This window comes from Numida meleagris, chromosome 10, assembly GCF_002078875.1.
Source record: "Numida meleagris isolate 19003 breed g44 Domestic line chromosome 10, NumMel1.0, whole genome shotgun sequence".
NCBI lineage: Eukaryota > Metazoa > Chordata > Aves > Galliformes > Numididae > Numida > Numida meleagris.
In genome coordinates this window covers 18079363-18097493 of record NC_034418.1, presented here as the reverse complement: position 1 = coordinate 18097493, position 18131 = coordinate 18079363, and the positions used below count along the sequence as shown (strand labels likewise).

The following is an 18131-nucleotide window of genomic DNA, read 5'->3' as shown; positions in this document are numbered from 1 at the left end:
AGGTGCAGCTCGTTAGTGTTATGCTGATTGCAGATCCCTCATGGCCGTGCATGGGATGAGAACGGACAGAGATACCTCTACAACCCCCTGCAGCCCTTTCTGGGACCGTGCAGGAAGGGAAAAGCAAAGCAGGAGGACATTATTTCACTCCCCAAAGTGAAACGAGCCCCGACCCGATGGGGCCGACCCCTGTGGCGCTGGCCCTGACACTGGCCAAAGCCAACACGGCGCAGCGGCACGCGGGGCTCCAGCGGGCAGACAATGCCCCCTTATGCTGCACCGTGCTGCAACGGCACAGCTTGTTTACTGCTGTTTAACTTTGCAAAGGCTCCTGGCCAAGATAAAATAACCAAGGCCAGCGTGAGCTCCGTTATCACAGTCGCGCTCTTTCAGCCACATAAAGGGGCTATTTTTTGGGAGGAAAGGCTCAGTTGTGTGTCCCGAAAGCTGCGGCGCTGGCATGGCAAGGGCTGGGGGCTGCTGCTGTGTTAGTGCTGAGCGCCAGGAGAAACAAACACGACGCTGGCAGCTGGAGCTGGAGGTGGCGAAGTGGGGAAAGCGGAGCTGGTGGCACGCAGGAGCGTGCCGGAGAGCCGCGGGCGCTGGCACGGCGATGCGCGGCGGTGTTGGCAGAGCCTGGGCATGGATGGGTTGAACTCAGCCCATGGGCGGTGCTTGGAAATGAAGGATTTGCTGTCCAAAACCCTGGCTGAATGGGACAAAGCGTTCCTGCAGAAGGGCTCAGGGATCCCAACCCCGATGGTGGTGCCACCGGCCATGGGACATGCATAAGCAGGGCTGGCTGCTTTAAGTTAGTGCAATAATCCTTCCCTGTAGGACTTGTGGATTGAGCACAGACATAGCTGGATGGGAAACACAGAATAAAATGCAAATAAGGCCCATTGTCTCTTATATCTTTAGAAAGTGACTCTCAGCCTGCTCCTTTGCCTGGCTCTGCTGGGACAACGTATCCAGCCTGGTCCCCACAGCGTGGAAGTGCCACACAAGGTACGTGGCACACGGCAGAGGTGGCACAGAGCCCTGTCCCCAGGCGTGCAAGCAGCACTCCATCACAGGAGCATCCATCCTGGCACCCCTGCAGGACTGTCCCTGCACACATCGCTGCGTCACCCCCAGTCCTGGCAGCTTCTCCTCTCCTAGAGGGAAGCGCTGCGAATCCCAGCAGTGGGATGCAGTGTGGGGACCAAGGTGGCCACCACATCCTCACTGCAAAAAAAAAAAAAAAAAGCAAAAACAAAGAAAGAAAAAACCCCAGGCTGACCAAAAAACCCTACAGCTGCTGAAACAAAGAGGCCCAAAACCCTGTGCAGAACCCCGCTGCAGCTCCAGCCCCGCGCGGGGTCAGGGATGGGGAGGACGATCTCCAGCCCTGCGGGGGAGCGGAGGATGCGGCTCTCGGGGCCTCGCAGCCCCGGGTTCGGCGTCTCCCTCTCCTGACCTTGGGTGAGACATTTAATCGTGGTGACTCAGCTCTCCATCTGTAAAATCAGCCCCGATAAGGCTTCCCCTCGCCTATCTGCCGCGTGTATCAGCTCCCTAGATTAGCGAGGCAGGGACTGTTCTTACGAGTTGTGCGCGCGGTGCCCCGGTGTCATGAAGCCCTGATAGGGCTGGGTGGTGTGTGGGGTTAGTGCTCGGGGTGGGGGTCTCCTGGGGGTGGGGGTCCCACTTGGATGTCAGCGCCGGGTGCTGTTATCCGGGTGGGTACCGTGGTCGGAGGCACCGTGGTTTCTGCAACTGCAGCTTTGAGCAGACAGGGACGGGTGTGGGAGTGGAAGGAAAAAATAAACACAGATCCCAGCTGGGCTGCACCTTTAGGGATGCACACAAAGATCCCATGCCTGAGAGCAACGGGGGCTGTGCCTGCCCCTAAAAGCCCCCCAAATACCCCCTTCCTCCCCCCAAACCCTCTGCTGGTTTCTGACACCAAACTCCAAAGATGCTTTGATTTCTGTCTGCCCTGTGTGGATGGAGAGAGGCATTTAAAGGATTTCCATCCCATCCGGGCGGGTCAAGCAGCTGCCTCTGACGGTGAGGCTTTGGCTGGGGCTGTGAAAAATCCCTTCCTCTCGTGAACTGGCCCCTTCTCAAAGCCAGGTCTGTTTCAGCTTTTTGTCTCTTGTGGCCAGGAAAGCAGCTGGGGAGGTTGGAGAGGTGGGGGCTGAGCCTCGGCATCCCCCCGCTGAGGGGGTCTGGGGGGGTTTGTGGCATGCCCTGAGCCCGCTGGGATGAGGAGCAAAGCCTGGCTCACAAAAATAGCATCGGAGCGCGCCGTCAGCTGGCCGGTACCTTGGCACCCCTCCGCCGCGCCGCTACTGCCGGGACTCACTTCCACCTCCCATGAAATATGAATTTCTTGGCTGCAAGGGAAAGAGAGAACTATGTCAGGAATCCGTGTTTGGCTTGGCTGCGGCACAGTGGCTCCCAGCGCCTGGGCTGGGCTCTGGCACGCGGCACCGAGAAGGAGGGGTTCCTGCCCCCAGATGCACTGCCACGGCCACACTGGGATGGGTGCCCCCAGGGAAGGGAAACTGAGGCAGGGATGGAGATGGGGGCTGTATCCCCTGTTCGGAATCCCACTCCATCCCCTGCACCCCGTCCCTATCCCCTGCATCCCATCCATCCCCTGCATCCCATCCCCATCCCCTGCATCTCATCCCCATCCCCTGCATCCCATCCCCATCCCCTGCATCCTACCCATCCCCTGCATCCCATCCCCATCCCCTGCATCCTACCCATCCCCTGCATCCCATCTCCATCCCCATCCCCTGCATCCCAGCCTGCCGGGGTCCCCTCCTGCATTCCCACTTGGGAATGGAGGGAAAAGAGCACTTCTGTGAAGCTCAGGGGGTTTTCAGGGCGCGTTGTTATCTCCCTGACAGCTCCTGGCTCAGCCCAGAGCTCAGGATCTCTGCAGCACAGTGCCAAGCAATGCTTGCTGCTCCCCAGGAGTATGTGTGATTCTTGGTCAGATCCCGAAACAGCTCATCCCTCTGACGTTAACCCACAAAATAAAGAGAAAAGCAGAATGGGGGCCAGCTCCTGCCCATGCATGGCACATCAAGAGGAACACGATGGGTCCTTCAGCCCCAAGGAGGGAGGCTGGGGCTGGGGACCAGGACTGGGGACTGAAGGAGAAGGTTTGGTGATGGAAACAGACTTGCCCTGAGGAAGGCCGGGGCATCCCTTGGGGAGAAGCCATGGGATGGAAGCCCCGCTGGTGTGTGCACACACACGGGTGGTTTGGTCTGGCTCTGTCTGGGTGAGGAGCACCGCGAGCGGCCGCTTCCAGCAGATGTTGCTGGCCAGAGGACGAGTTGGAAGGCTATTCAGAAAGTTTGCTTCTTGCTCACAATGGTCCAAAACTGATTTTCTGGATCTGAACGGCTTTGGGTTTCCAAGCTGGTGAGCGTCCAGCTTTCGGTCTGGATCCAGATTTTGCAGAGAGTCCAAATCCTTCCCCGGCTTCTAATGCAAGCTGGTTCCAAACAAGCAGCAGGCACATCCTGAGCTGCTCCCTGGGTACCCCTCGGGGTGCTGCGTGCCAGTATCTGGGCACTGTGTCCACGTTCCTCCCAAATATCCGCGCTGCCCGATCCGGAGGTGCTGGCAGGGCTGGGAAATGCCCACAGGGCACCTCGGGGGCATCCTGGGTGGTGGAAAGAGGAGAAGCCACGGGAAGTGGCTAGAGGTCACCCCTGCCTGCTGTCAATCAGTGTAAGAAGAGCCGAGCAGATCGAGGACACCCAGCAAAACAAATCCCATAGATCTCAGTGCCTGGTGCGCACCGCTGCAGGTGCTCGCATTGACCCCATCCCAAGGCTCTTTCCCAAAGGCAATGGGATGGCATGGAAAACACACGGCTTGGCTCTGGTATGGGCAAACAGAGCCCTTCAAGTGCCCCATTTCCTAAAAAATCCCTTTGATGAAGCACCTGAGCACCTCTCTCACCCCAATCCCGAGCCCCCAGGGCTGTGCGAGTTTAATCTCCTCCGGGGATCAGGAGCGGAGCCGGGGCTGACAGCAGCATCTTTGTGGGGCTGTCAGGAAGAATGACTTATTTTGACATTTATTTCAGAAATATTAATCTTTCATTTTCCTTCTAAATGCTCCTGTTTGCTGAGGAGCTATCTGTTACCTAAGTGCTCCGATAAATCTTCCAAGGTAAAATTACACGTTAGATGCTGCCAGAAGGGTACATTTAAGAATGCTTCCCAAATTATCAACTGCATTAATCTTAATTACTTTGGTAAAAGTAGAGTCTGGCATTAGGGAGAGCTAAATTGAACGGGTGTTTGTTTGTCTTTATCATATCACATATTTGAGATCATTTAACGGGACGCAGATAAAAGGCGCGGGGCAGCGCGGGGCAGAGCGACAAGGAGCAGGCGGGGACCGAGGAGCCCAGGAAAAAAGAAATATTTAAAAATATTTAATGCACACAAATGCTGTTTTGAGTGAAGAAGGAAGATGAGGACAGAAGCCGGTCAGTGCCCCACTGAATGCATGCTGCAGGGGAGCACTGCTGCTTAAATCCCTCGTATTTGGCTGAATGGGACCAGGCACCCGCTCAGAGGGGAGTGTATTGTGAAGTATTTCAAGGCATAGCAATGAAATAAAGCACAAGGATTAAGTGCTCTGTTCACCGGGGCCTTGGAGAGGTATTGGGTATCTCAGCATCTCCCCAGGTCTGCATGACCTGGGTAAGTTCACCATCACGCAGTGAGCTTGCATAAGTCAGAAGGGGACGGGGAGGATTTATCCTCTTGCCTTGCCTTGCCTTGCCTTTCCCTCTCCTTTCCCTTCCCCCTCCTTTCCCTCTCCTTCCCTCTCCTTTCCCTCTTCTTTCCCTTCCCTCTCCTTTCCTTCCCCCTTATTTTTCATTTACAAAAATTTACACCCCTGTGCAAATAACGACACGTGCACGGATGCTCAAGGAAGTAGGTGAGGGATGCACCTGCAGAGGTGCTGATGGGGACCAGGTGTGGGTTTGCAGCCCCTGGATGCCCCCAGACCCCCCCACTTCCCTGACATAGGGCCCTGCTCCGGCTGTTGTGACTGAAAAGGGAAAAAAAAAAAAAAAAAAAAAAAAAAGGAAAAAAGAAAGAAAAAAAAGGAAAAAAGGCAATGACACCATTCCCAGCGCAATATCATGTTTCCTTCCTCCCAGCAGAGCCTGGGTCTGCTCCAAGCTGCCTTCCCCTCCGCTCCTGGTCAAACAGGGACAGGAAACCCGAGAGCAGATGAGAACATCGCCGTTATTTTCACCCAAGCCTCAGTTATCTCCTTGTCCTTTTGGCATCCCTTCCATCCCCTTCGCTCTGCGGCACGTCTGCGCCGGGTGTCACCGTGTCACCCCGCGTCCCCTGCATGAGCACCCACCATGCCCTGCTTCCTCTGCGGTGCCACCAAGGTCCCTTTCTGTGCCCATACGGGTCCGTTTTTCACCCATGCACACGTTCCCTGAACAAGGTGCTTGGCTCACCCCGTGGGTGTGAGCAGGTCTGATCCTTCCCATGTGGATGCTGACGGCTTGGGCAGGACGTTGGGTGACATTGGGTGGCACTGAGTGACCTCGGGTGGCACTGGGTGACGTCGGTTGATATTGGGTGACATTGGGTGGCACTGAGTGACCTCAGGTGGCACTGGGTGACATTGGTTGATATTGGGTGGCACTGGGTGGCACAGAGTGGCAGTGGCCACCCTGATCAAGTCCCCTTCAGCAAATTGGGACCACTGCATCCAACCCGACCTCGTTACTTTGGGATCTGATAGGAGGAGACTCCTGCCAGATTTGGGGGCTTTTAAGCTGTCGACTTTTCCTATCATTATTAGCAATGTTTTAAATAAGCTCTCTCCTCTGAAATTTGCTTCTGAAAGACAAGATTAATGAGCATTTCCTTTGGGGATTTATTGCACTGTTAATTATTCTCTCCCAGAAATTTGGTTCCGAATATTATCAGCCTTTTTTTTTTTTTTTTTCAATTAAAAGTGATTAAAATTTGCTCTCTATAAAAGAAAAGTGGGCTTTTTTATTAATTATTTTTTAATTTTTTTTTTAACTATCCCCTTCCTGATGAAGTATAATAGCCGAGAGCGGGAGATAACGGTGGCTGCGGCGGGACGCGGCCGCCCCTTTGCCGCGGTGATGGGTGCGGGACCCGCAGGCGCGCTGCAGTGCGCGGCCGGACCCGCAGAGGGAGGCAGAGGGAAGCGCAGGGATGCGGGGGGGGGAGCGGAGGGATGCGCGGAAAGCAGAGGCGTCCAGAGCCGGGGCCAGCACCTCTGCGTGGTTCTGGTGCATTTCGCTGTCGTTTCGGCGTCGTTTCAGCGCAATTTCTGTGCATTTCGGTGCTATTTTAGTGCCATTTCGGTGCTATTTCAGTGCCATTTTGGAGCATTTTGGTGCAATTTCGGGGCAATTTCAGTGCGTTTTGGAGCTATTTGAGCGCCATTTCAATGCAATTTCAGCGCTATTTTGGTGCCATTTTGGTGCAATTTCAGTGCCATTTCAGTGTATTTCAATGCCACTACAGTGCACTTCAGTGCAATTTTGGTGCCACTTTGGTGCAATTTCAGTGTCATTTCGGTGCTGTTTCGATGCAATTTCAGTGTATTTCAATGTGATTTTGGTGCATTTCAGTGCCATTTTGGTGCCATTTCAGTGCCATTTCGGTGCCATTTCCACGCACCAACCTCTCCAGGAGATGCTCTATGGGATACTGATGCTGGTGGCTGTGGAGATGGTAGTTCCAAAGCAGCACTCATTCCCCATGGAGATAAGTTTCACCTCCCAAATGACTTTTTGCTGCAGGGAATAGCCCTGGAGAAGGGGCCGAATGCTGCAGCATGCGCGGGGCTCACACGCTGCGCGCACTCCCCAGCACACATTCCTCGTGTGTCTCCCAAATGCAAAACATTCCGAAAATGCTCTGAACACAAATGCTTGCTTGGTGGGGGACGGATCCAGTTACACCCTGGGCACAGGGGGAGTGGTGCTGGAAAACACCCTGCAGCCGGAACAGAGCCCCAGACATCATCCACTGCGAGGCTGGCTTTAACCCCACACTGTCTCTGTACAGAGAGAGCTCTGGGATGCTGAGCTAAATGCAAGGGCTGGGGCCAAACCCAGGCACGCATCTCATCATACCCATGCTCACAAAGCACTGGACCTGCAGCTGCATGCGGCCACCAAGACAAAAGCCATCTCCATCCCCATCCCCATTCATCCCCATGGCAATTCCATCCCTGCTGATGGAGGAAATCCATTTTGGATTCCTCTGAACTGTTGTTCCAAGAGCAGCTTGCCGCCCCCTCCAGCACGTTACATGGCATTCAGGCAGGATTTCCTTCACCCCCTGGAGGATTTCCTTCCCTCTTGCATTTGGGGCTTTGCAGAAGGCAGCAAAACAAGCACTGAAGGATGGAGCCTGGACTAAGAACTTGGGTAGATTATATGTGCCAATGGTAAGTTTTGCAGCTTGGCACAGAGATGAGAGTGCCAATGCCGCATGCCATGAGCTGCCAGGTCTCTGCTGGGCTCACAGTGCACTGTGGCATGATGTGACCTTTGCTGTGCTGAGCTTCCAGCCTGCCCTGGAGCATTGGTGCAATGTAAGCGCTGCATTTTGGGGCAGCACCCCCAAAGTCCTCATTGAGTTGCAGCAGCCGCCGATGCTGAGAGCTGCCCTCTGTTCTCCCAAGGAGCAAAAAGGCGTGAGGCCCTGAAAATCCACGCAGAGCTGTAAAAAAGGCTGAAGAACAGAGGCACATTCATGGCACGCCTCAACCGGCCGCTTGGTGCGGGTGATGGGAGCAGTTGCATGCAGAATGTGCTGGGATGTGATGGCAAGATCCTGCCCCAAGCTTTGGGGGCTGGCATCGGAGCCCTATGCATGGGATGCCTGCAGGGATGGGGCAGATGTGCTCTGCAAAGGTGCTTCATGGGGTTTCTCTCCCTTTTCGCAGGTGTGGAGACCAAGGGATGGATGCTCACAGCTCATGGCTGTGGACCTGATGCTATCTCTGCATCAGCAGTGAAATGAAACTGCACCAAAACTGCCCAAAGCTGGGATCAGGCTCATTTATGGCTGCAGAGCACAAAATCTGCACATGCACACACACCCACACACACAAAATGAGCACGGGGTATTGCAGAGGGCTGAAGAAAGGCATCGCTCAAATATCTGCGTTTTGCTGGAGGTGAAGAAGGAGTCGGGTGCAGCAGCATCGCGCATCCCTCCTCCACATGTGCTTGCAAGATGCAAAATGAGGACGGGGGATTTCCTGTCTACTTCGGGGCATCGTTTTGAGGATGAGCAGGAGGATACACAAAGCACGCCGACACAGGAAGGGTGATCCAAGGAGAGGATGCTGCTGCCCTTCCTGCAGGGAAAGCACAGCTGCAGCCATCCCCGGGGCTGGATTGCATGGTGAGGTGATGCTGCGAGCAAAGGGTGGCTGAAAAGCACAGAAATTGTCCCAAAATGAGGCTGGAACCTAAGCACGGTGGCCCACATCGACCCTGCTAACGCACGCACTGCCTGCAGAGGGGCTGGGATGCAGGTGGGGATGGTGCTGAGCATCCTTGCAGTGGGGAGAACTGGGGGAATCTGGGGGAAATGGGGCATTTTGTGGCATTAAGGAAAGGGCTCCAGGATTTCCAGTGCGTCCCAGCGCTTTTCTCATCTGAACCGCAGAAGGATTACCGAAAAAGAACACCAAGACCCAACCCTCTGGGAGCCTGCCTAGAGGAAAAAATGTGTATTTTTATACCCTGGCTGGAAAACGGAATTCCTCCGAGCGGCGACAATTTTTCATCCTTCAAAAACACAAACGATAACAATCAAAAATAAACGTCTCGCTTCGGACTGACGGGTGAAGCCCCTCCCTGGGGCTGTCCTGCTCCCCCAAGGGGCAGGGGCTGTTCCTGGGGTTGTGCTCATCCCCTTCCTTCCCCGGCACGAACCATCCCAGACGACACCGAAAGCGATACCGCCGGAAACCATTCATTTCCCTGCGCCGTTCCACCGCCGTGGTGTGAACGGGGGATTACCAAACCCGCATAGTTGTATGCTGAACTCACACCCCAGCTGTGCTTTCTCCTTCACCTGGAGGCTTCATCCGCCCTCCAAGTCAACAGCGAGGGGGAATCGATGAAAACCACGCGGGGAGCGCATCCCTGCACGCACCCACGGCCCGCTCCATTTTTGCAACTCAGACTTCACGGCTATTGGGTTTAGGGAGAGGGATGCTGGAGAGGGGCCCCGTGCCGTGGGACAGGGATTGCTTTACCTTCACCCTTCCTGCCTGCACGAACCCACACAGACCCACCTGTGTGATGGGAAAGGCTCAGCACCCCGGGTGTGTTCCCACTTGAACACAGCCCGTGTTCAGCGCCCTCCTCACACAGAGCGGCATTTATCGTGGGGTTCGTCAACTCCCCCCCCTAAAAACCCCAGGTCCAAAGAAAAAAAGGAAAAGAATTAAATATCTGCCTGTGTGCCCGTCTGTGCGTCTGTGTGTCCGTCTGTGCATCCGTCTGCGTGTCCATCTGTGCATCCATCTGTGCATGTGTGCATCCATCTGTGTGTCTGTTTGTGCATCTGTGCATCTGTTCGTGCATCTGTGCGTCTGTCTGTGTGCCTGTCTGTGCATCTGTGCATCCCTCTGTGCATGTGTGTATCCATCTGTGCGTCTGTGCATCCGTCTGTGCATCCGTCTGTGTGTCCATCTGTGCGCCTGTGCATCCCTCTGTGCATCTGTGTGCCCATCTGTGCATCCACCTGTGCATCTGTCTGTGTGTTTGTCCATGCATCCATATGCATGCTCATCTGTGTCCATCTGTGTGTTCGTCTGCACATCTGTCTGCACGTCTGTGTGTCAGCCTGTGCATCCATCTGTCCTTCTGTGCATCCACGTGTCCATCTGTGCATCCATCTGTGCATGTGTGCATCCATCTGTGCATCTGTGTGTCCATCTGTGCATCCACCCGTACATCCATCTGTGTGTCCGTCTGTGCATCTGTGTGTCTGACTGCGTGCCAGTCTGTGCATCCATCTGTGCATCTGTGTGTCCGTGTATCCACCTGTGCGTCTGTCTGTCTATCTGTGCATCCCTATTCATACTCATCTGTGTGTCCATCTGTGTATCCGTGTGTTCGTCTGCGCATCTGTCTGCATGTCTGTGTGTCTGCCTGTGCATTCATGTGTCCATCTATGTATCCGCGTGTCCATCTGTGCAACCATCTGTGTGTCCATCTGCATGTCTGTCTGCACGTCTGTGTGTCTGCCTGTGCATCCACCTGTCCGTCTGTGCATCCATGTGTCCATCTGAGCACCCATCTGCACATCCATCTGTGTGTTCATCTGCACATCTGTCTGCACGTCTATGTGTCTGCCTGTGCATCCACGTGTCCATCTGTGTGTCCATCCGTGCATCCAACTCTGTGCCCATCTGTGTGTCCATCCGTGTGTCCGTGTGTCTGCCTGTGCCCTGCTGTCCATTGCCCCTGGGGGGTAGCACTCCCCGGCAGTGCTATCTGCCACTCCCTGCACCCCAAAGGGGCTTTTTCGTGGGTCCGGGTGTCCCCAGGGTGGGAGCACCATGAGCAGAGCTGTGCTGTCAGCTCAGCCTCCCCCAGAAGGATGTGTGTGCAAGGAGCTGGGGCTGGCTCATGCAAATGACGCAGAGGTGCCACCAAAGGGAAAACGGTGACGGTCAGTTCTGGTTTGTCCCTTAAATAGAAGCGGATGTGGGACGCTCCTTGCAGTGCTGTCCATCCCTGGGCAGGCTGAGATTTGGGTGCGCGGCACCAGGACATCCTTGCGTGCACAGGGACACTGCAGTGTGGGACAAGGCGTGCGCCCGCACCACCACCACCACAACCACAAACTGCCCGCACGAGCAACCCTACAATAACAAAGTGGGGACTGGCAGGAGGGAAACGGGCTCGTGGGGCTGGGATCCCCCAAAGTGAGACGAGGAGAGGAGGCAGGGACACAGCACGAGGACAACTCCCTCGTCCCCACGTCCTGACACCCAGCCTCCATCCGCTGGCTGCCCTTTAATCGTCCTCCCCGTGGGTTTCTAAACTGGGACTTACAGTGTCTGACTGGAGCAGGACTTGTGCTTTGCGGTTGCTCGCTTGTTTTTATAAATCCGTTTCTCACAAACACATTACTACAAAGGCAGCAAAACGCTCTGCCCGGCCCTGAAACACCCAGAGCCACAGCGGGGGCTGCAGGTGGACACGGAGGGCTCTGCCCGCGCTTCATCACAGTGGCCAAAGCGGGGAGAGCCGGGGCTGCCCGGCCCTTTTATGGGCTGCCAGCTCCCAGCCCAGCCTTCAGGTGATGGGATCCAAAAATCCCTGGAAGGCCGGGCTTGGCGCGGCCGGAGCGCAGATGCTGCCTCTGTCCCGCCGCTGTAATTATGCCACCAAACTTAGAAAGCAGCGGAAGAGCCGCGTGTAGCGCTGCAGCGAGGAGGATGTTTAATTGCGTGTTGTCTTCCTCTGCGTGGCCCCGGCTGCCAACACGCAGCCAAACCCAACTGCAAAGCCAGCTGCTGATGGAAGGTGCTTCCTTCGAGCAATTAACGTCGCTCCCCTCTCCCCGGGGCTCCCCTCCTCCTGCCCGAGGAGGAATGATTTCTCCCTGTCATCCTCGAGATTAAAATGGATATATGCGTGGGAACGGGCGGCGGCAGTGGGGATGACAGAGGATGAGCTGCCGATCCCTATCGCCGTGCCCCCGCGAACGCTGCGCATCCATCTGCTGCTTTTCAAGGAGAGGCGTGGATCAGAGCTGCTCCGCTTTATCTCCTCGCTGCGTGACTCATCCTCTCCACGTCAGGTTGGGCTCCGTGCAAAGTGATGGCATGCATGGCCAGCTTGGCTTCGGGGCTGCAAGCGCCATCCTTAAAGCACCATTCCTTATACTCCATCCGGATGTCCCCTCTTTTAGTGTGACACCGTTTCCCCTTGTCCTGTCCCAACAGGCCTTGCTGAAGAGTCCTTCCCCTTCCCTTTTACAGCCCCGCTTTAGGGACATGAAGGCCTCTCTCAAACTTGCTGAGGGTGCAAGGCATTAAAGAGCACTGGTCCCAGTACTGCCCCTGAGGGACACTGCTGCCACCAATCTCCATCCGGACACTGAGCCACTGAGCACCACTCTCTGGGTACCACCTTGCAACTCATTCACCAAACAGTTCCACCCATCAAATCCACATCCTTCCTGTTTGGAGAGAAAGTTGTTATGGGTGGCAAAGGCCTCCCTGACATCCAGGTAGGTGACACTAGCAGCTCTCCTCTTGTCTGCTAATGCAGTTACACCATCACAGAAGGCCGCTGGGTTGGTCAGGCATCATCTCCCATTTGAGTCTTTTCTGGAGGGGTTTGTGTGCAAACTTGAAGTCCATTCAAACATCATTGGGCGTGCAGACGTGCAGGGCTGGCTGGGTCCTGCAATGCACTGAGGGAGCTGCTGCAGCCGGGCATGAGATGGCCCAGCAAATCCCAGCATGCTGCTGGGCGCAAAGGCCTGAGCCATGGAGAAATGGAGAGAGCCCGTCCTTCGGTGACCTGCTCCCTGTCACACAGAGCCGTGGGCGAAAGGAAACATCAATATATCCATCCCGGCAGATTTCTGGGAGCTCCCTCCTAGCACCCTGCTGGTGGCTGCTTCCCAAAGGCCGAGCACAGCCTCCAACTCGCCCGCCCCGTGCAGCGAGTGTCACCGCGCAACGACGGCCACCAGCGTGTCCCCCTCTGCAAAAACAACGGGCGAAGAAAGAGCACTTTTGTTTCTTCTTCCTCTATTGACACAGCTGGGAGGGCTGGGGCCGGGGTAGGGCTCCTCCTCCGCCAAAATGCTCCATGCATTTGCTTTGTAGCTCCGGCGGCGCTGGAAGAGGCACAGCTCCTTCGACGACACGCACCAGCTCCGTGCAAGAGCGTCCCTTGTGCTGTGCTGGGGCCACCAGCAGGGTTGCAATGGGAATGACACATTCAGCTGCACCCCATGGGTCGTCAGTGATCCCTCAACCCCAGGAAGAGCATCACCACCTCCCAGCAGCACCATTCGCTTTGCCACTATTGGTGGGTTTCCTCCTCTTTGCCTCCATTCTCCGAGACAAGAGATAAATGCAAAGCATTCCTTTCCTTTCCTGCCTCGACGGGATGACAGGTGAAGCAATAAAATGCCTTTTTTTTTTTTTAGTAGAGCTGTAAACTTAATTTCCTTTTAAACCATTTGCTTCCACTTATAGCTCAACGGAGATCCCGCACTCCTGGCAAAGCTGCAGCTTCCCTGCGCTGTGATAGGAGCAGAAGACGGCAGTTTTTTGGATAAGCTTAAAAGTTTGCGGAAGGGAAGACGGCGTGGAGGAAAGTGAGGAAATTTCCAAGGGCATTAAGGGCCTATTTTCCACCTTAGGGCATTAAGGGTCTACGATCCATCTGGGAGGACTGGGATGGACGGACAGACGGGCGGTACCGCACCGGCCGCACGCACGAGCTGGAGCACACAGCTCACCCCCACGTTGCACTCCTCAAGCCCAGGGATGTGCTCTGCCACCCACTTTGCATCTCCTGCCCACAGGCAGTGGCCGTGTCGCCATCACCCACCTGGCACCCGCAGACGGCTCCGTCCTACATGGGCTCCCCGCACACTCCGGCTGCGTGCAGCTCTGCACGGCGGCGGCTCCTGGGCAGTGGAGAGGCCATTCCCGATGCCCCCGGGGTGAATCCTTTGCTCGTGGTGGCAGCTGTGCTCGTCCCGTGGTGCTCAGCAGGCAGCCCTTGTGCTGGGTCTGTGGGAGAAGGCAGTACTCAGGGTCAGGAGAACGTTTGCCCGGGGGATGCTGGAGGCGGGCTCCATCCAACACCACAGTGACAATGTTCTACCATCGCCGAGCTGTCATGCTACAAAGCCCCAAGGAGTTATTTGGGAGAAGCTTCAGTGCAGAAGCTGCTGCAGGAAGCAAGTGTAAGGGTTTTTGGTGGAGCCACCTGCCCGCATCCTCCTCCACTGCTCCCCCTGCTGCACCCCTGCAGCTGTGCTGAGGTTGCATGGGGACACGCAACACTGTATGCCCTGAGCTGGCAGAGGCAGTCATTCTGAAAGCACTATCACACTCCGAGTGCAGCTTAACGCATGGCAAGAGTCATGCTTGACACAGCTCCACGTGCTGCTCGTTAGCACCGTGCCCTTTGCTGTGCTCAGCACTCCTTAACGAACCAATCTCTGCCGCCCAGGTCCACCCTGACCCTCCCCAGGTGCATTGAATCCCCCAGAGCCAGGATGGGATCGCTCCCACTCCCTGCCTATTTCCTGCTCTCAGCCTGATCCGTGGCATCAAGGTGGGCATTTTGGGGGTGAATTCAGGCAGCACCAGAGATGCAAAGCGCAAAGTTTTCCAATGACCCAGACAAGCATAACCCTGCATGCAGGACTCAGGACATGACCCAATTCCACCACCCTGGCACAGCCACCACCAGCAGCACTGCCCCAATCTGCTGGGCTCCTCGAAAGCAAAAAACCTCCCAGAGGTTTTGCACGCTATTAGGGAGATCTGCACCACGTGTGCTCCCAGCCCTCAGACCCAGTGGATCTGTACAAAAGATGTCCCTGGTGCTGGAGGCTTCCAGCCCCCAGAAGTTTAAAGCACAACGTGAAGCTCACTTCAAAGAGCAGCAGCTTCCTCCTCGATAACATCAGGAGTCTGGATCAAAGGCTGCGTCCTAGGAAGTTCGGCACGGGAAGGGGAAAAATAAAATTGCTTCCTCTGGAGCATTCCTCACTACTGAAAATTAGCTGGTGTAGGAAAGCTGGAGCATCATCTGTAGTTAGAGCTACAGGTGATGCCAAACTGTGCTGCCCCAAGAGCTTTATGGGGCATGGAGGTGGCTTCCTATTGGAGGGGAGGGGCAGCAGCGGATCTCTGGATGCTCCTCATCTGCAGCAATCCATCCAATCCACAAAGCAGACTTTGATCACGACACATCGAAACAAACCCCAGTCACCCACCAGCAAAATCACACCGATTTTTGGCGCTGCGAGAGCGTGCAAACCGCCTGAGCCTTGTCCTGCATGGGCAAGCTTTGCAAGAGCCCCTTGCACTGGCGACCACGTGCAGAGCACCCAGTGCCAGACTCTGCTGCTGAGCACGCTGGAGACAAATCATCGAATGTGCCACGCGCACCTGCCATTCGCGAGCTCCTCCTGCAAGCCCATCCCTGTCTCCATCCCATTCAGTGGTCCCACTCCTGCAGGCAGATGATGGCTCTTCCCCTCCTCCTCCTCCTCCTCCTCCTCCTGCCCCAGCGCACGGGGACAGCGGCTCCATTCTCCGCTGTGGCCTCAGTGATGATTAGTGCCTTTCAGGAGCAGGCCGGGTTTTTTTTTTTTTCTGCTCGCCGGCCCCAGATGAATAGCTCTGGGCAGAAGCGAGCAGACAGCATCCCCTGTATTCCACGCTTCATATGAAAACCAGATGCCACGAGTACGATTACAAATCAAAGCTGACAGGGGGACGAGAGGTTTACTCAGGAATCGAGAGAGGGCACGAAACCTTTCCTTTCCAGCGGGGCTACTGTTCGGCCCCGGCACACAAACCCACGATTGTGCCCCGGGAGCTGTGACACCGAGCCTGAAAAATGCCCACGGGCGGCCCCTCCTGCAGCGTTCCCCCTTTCCCTTGGCCTCAAGAGCGATGATAACCGGGATGAGGAGTCATTACCCGGGAAGCCTCTTGGTGTTGTTAGTTTCTAACTAAGCGCTCGCTGCATTTTGCACAGTGGGTGCGGGTTGTGCCGTGCGCGGGGCTGCTCGTGCGGAGCCACGTGGGAATGCTGCTCATGGACACGGTGGTGGTGGTGGGATCCCCATGGGCAAAGCACCCCCTGGGCTGCCAGCCCCTGTTCCATCAGCCCCTGTTCCATCAGCCCCTGTTCCACAGCTGATTCTCAGTGACAGCCCCAGCCCTGCACACGTTCCCAGGACCTCAGTGAACTCAGCATTGTGAAACCCTCCCCAGCCAACTTTCCCATTCCGTTTGTCTGGATTTCTCCCTCTTGCAAGAAGAGATTTCACGGAGCATCCACCCTGCTGCCATCCCAGCCCGGGAGCATTTCAGCTCGGTGGTGGAGGTGGGCAGCTGGCAGCGGAGGTGGCTGGGGCTGGGGAAGTGCTGTGGGATGAGAAGGATGCGATGCATTCAGACTACCACCGCTGCCCACCATCAGCCAGCCACCGGCTCCCAGGAGCATCGCACCGAGGGATTCTGGCCTCACCCTGACAGCTGTGGTTGGATGGAGCAGAGATTCTACACCAGCATCCAGAGAGCTGACCGTGGCTTCCGTAATCTCTTCCAGCACCAATTATCGCCACTCCTAAAGCTTTCCCACTTGAATTCCCCAGCCTGCAGCTTTGGCTCTGCCACCAGGTGCTTCCCTCCCTGCTGCTGCTGCCTGAACACAGCCCTCAGCTCTTCAGCTCACTTCGGAGATGGAGCTCCCGGATCCTCCTATTTTTTTGCACTAAAACTGAATTAAACTGAATTAAAACTGTCCCTAGGGCTACCGCAGCATTGCGCCCTGTGGACACCCCGACAACCTTGGGTTCATTGCTTCAACCTCCAAGGCATCTCCAGGCTCCTGCAGCATCACCAAATGGTTAAAATATTGTCAGAGGTGCGGGGCTGGCAGGGAGGGGGTTCAGCCTCTATTTAATAATGCAACAGCAATGACAAGCTCTGCAAACCTGCTGTGGGTGGCTGCTTCTTGCTGCTCCCATGCCTTGCTGCGCACCAAATAGATGGAAAACACCTGCATGCACTCTGCCTGGTGCTGTGCATGCCCTGCCACCATGCTGTACTGTCACTACATTGCACTGTCACCACCCTGCATTGTCACAGCCTTCCCTTGTCACTGTGCTGCACGGTCACTAAGTTGCACTGGCACTATATTGCACTGTCACTATGTTGCACTATCACCACATTGCATTGTCACTAAGTTGCATTGTCTTCATGCTGCACTGTCATTATGTTGCACTGTCACCACCCCACACTGTCACTCTGCGCAGCACTTTCACTATGTTGTGCAGCCACCACACTGCATTGTCACCAGCTCAGCAGCACCAGGTCCTTTCTGCTGGGGCTCAATAAATGGCAGAGCAATGCTTTTCCATTACAGAGGCCACCAGAACACCTGATATGGAACAACAGCTCAGCCTCACTGGGAAGGCTGCGGGAAAGGCTGCAGCACCGGAGCTGGGGGTGCATTGCGGAGGAAGGGTTCTTCACCCAGAGCACAGGTTGGAGCTGCGGGAGCGTTTCAACGAGCAGCGTCCAAACTTTCCAGTTCAGAAGCCACCCTTCACAGCTACACGCAGTGTACTTAACATTTCCAAGCAGCTGCCAGCCCCCGTGCCAACTCAGCTGACCCCGCACCGCTCCCCCGCGTTACGGCAGCGCCGGGCACTGCAACAGCGGCCGTGCCACGCTTTGGGGCCGGGCTGCCCGGCTGGGAGCGCGTGGGAACCCTGCCGAGCCCGACACCCTGTCACCAGCTCCCGCGCGCGCCTCTGAGCGCCGGCCAAGGAAAACACCATTGTGTCAGGAGCAGACGCGGGGCCGGTGCCAGCGAGGGCCGAACAGCGGCTCTTTGTGTCCCCCGGCAGTGCTCCAGTGCAGGGTTAGGTCAGCCCGAGCACAGCTTTTCACTCTGAGCCTTTGTTAATCTGTAGGGGAAATGAGCTGAGTTACGTGGCGGGGCTGGGTGGCACGCAGAGGGGGTGAGGAGGAAAGCAAGCTCGCCACACGAGGGGCTGGCAGCGGCTCAGCGGGATGGGAGCGATGCCGTGGACACCAGGATTGCATCCCATCCCCTGCAGCTCCCCTACATCCCACACACTGCATCCCGTCCCCTGCATCCCCCCTATATCCCATGCCCTGCATCCCTCCTGTATCCCATCCCTTCTGCATCCTGCATCCGGCATCCCATCCCCTGCATTGCATCCCCTGCATCCTGTCCCCTGCATTCCATCCCCTACATCCCCCCTACATCCCACACACTGCATCCCGTCCCCTGCATCCCCCCATATTCCATG

General features: G+C 56.1%; 1 protein-coding gene across 3 annotated transcripts in view; it reads right to left on the bottom strand.

Annotated features, from left to right (window-relative positions):
- ZNF469 (zinc finger protein 469) overlaps positions 1 to 18131 on the bottom strand; it is a 191727-nt gene that overhangs the window by 14662 nt on the left and 158934 nt on the right. For all 3 annotated transcript variants that reach the window (XM_021408829.1, XM_021408827.1, XM_021408828.1), the window contains exons 5-6: positions 13649 to 13833; positions 2311 to 2381 (exon numbers count right to left, since the gene is read on the bottom strand). The gene's annotated coding sequence lies outside the window, so the exon portion shown is untranslated. The remainder of the gene's footprint in view (positions 1 to 2310; positions 2382 to 13648; positions 13834 to 18131) is intronic.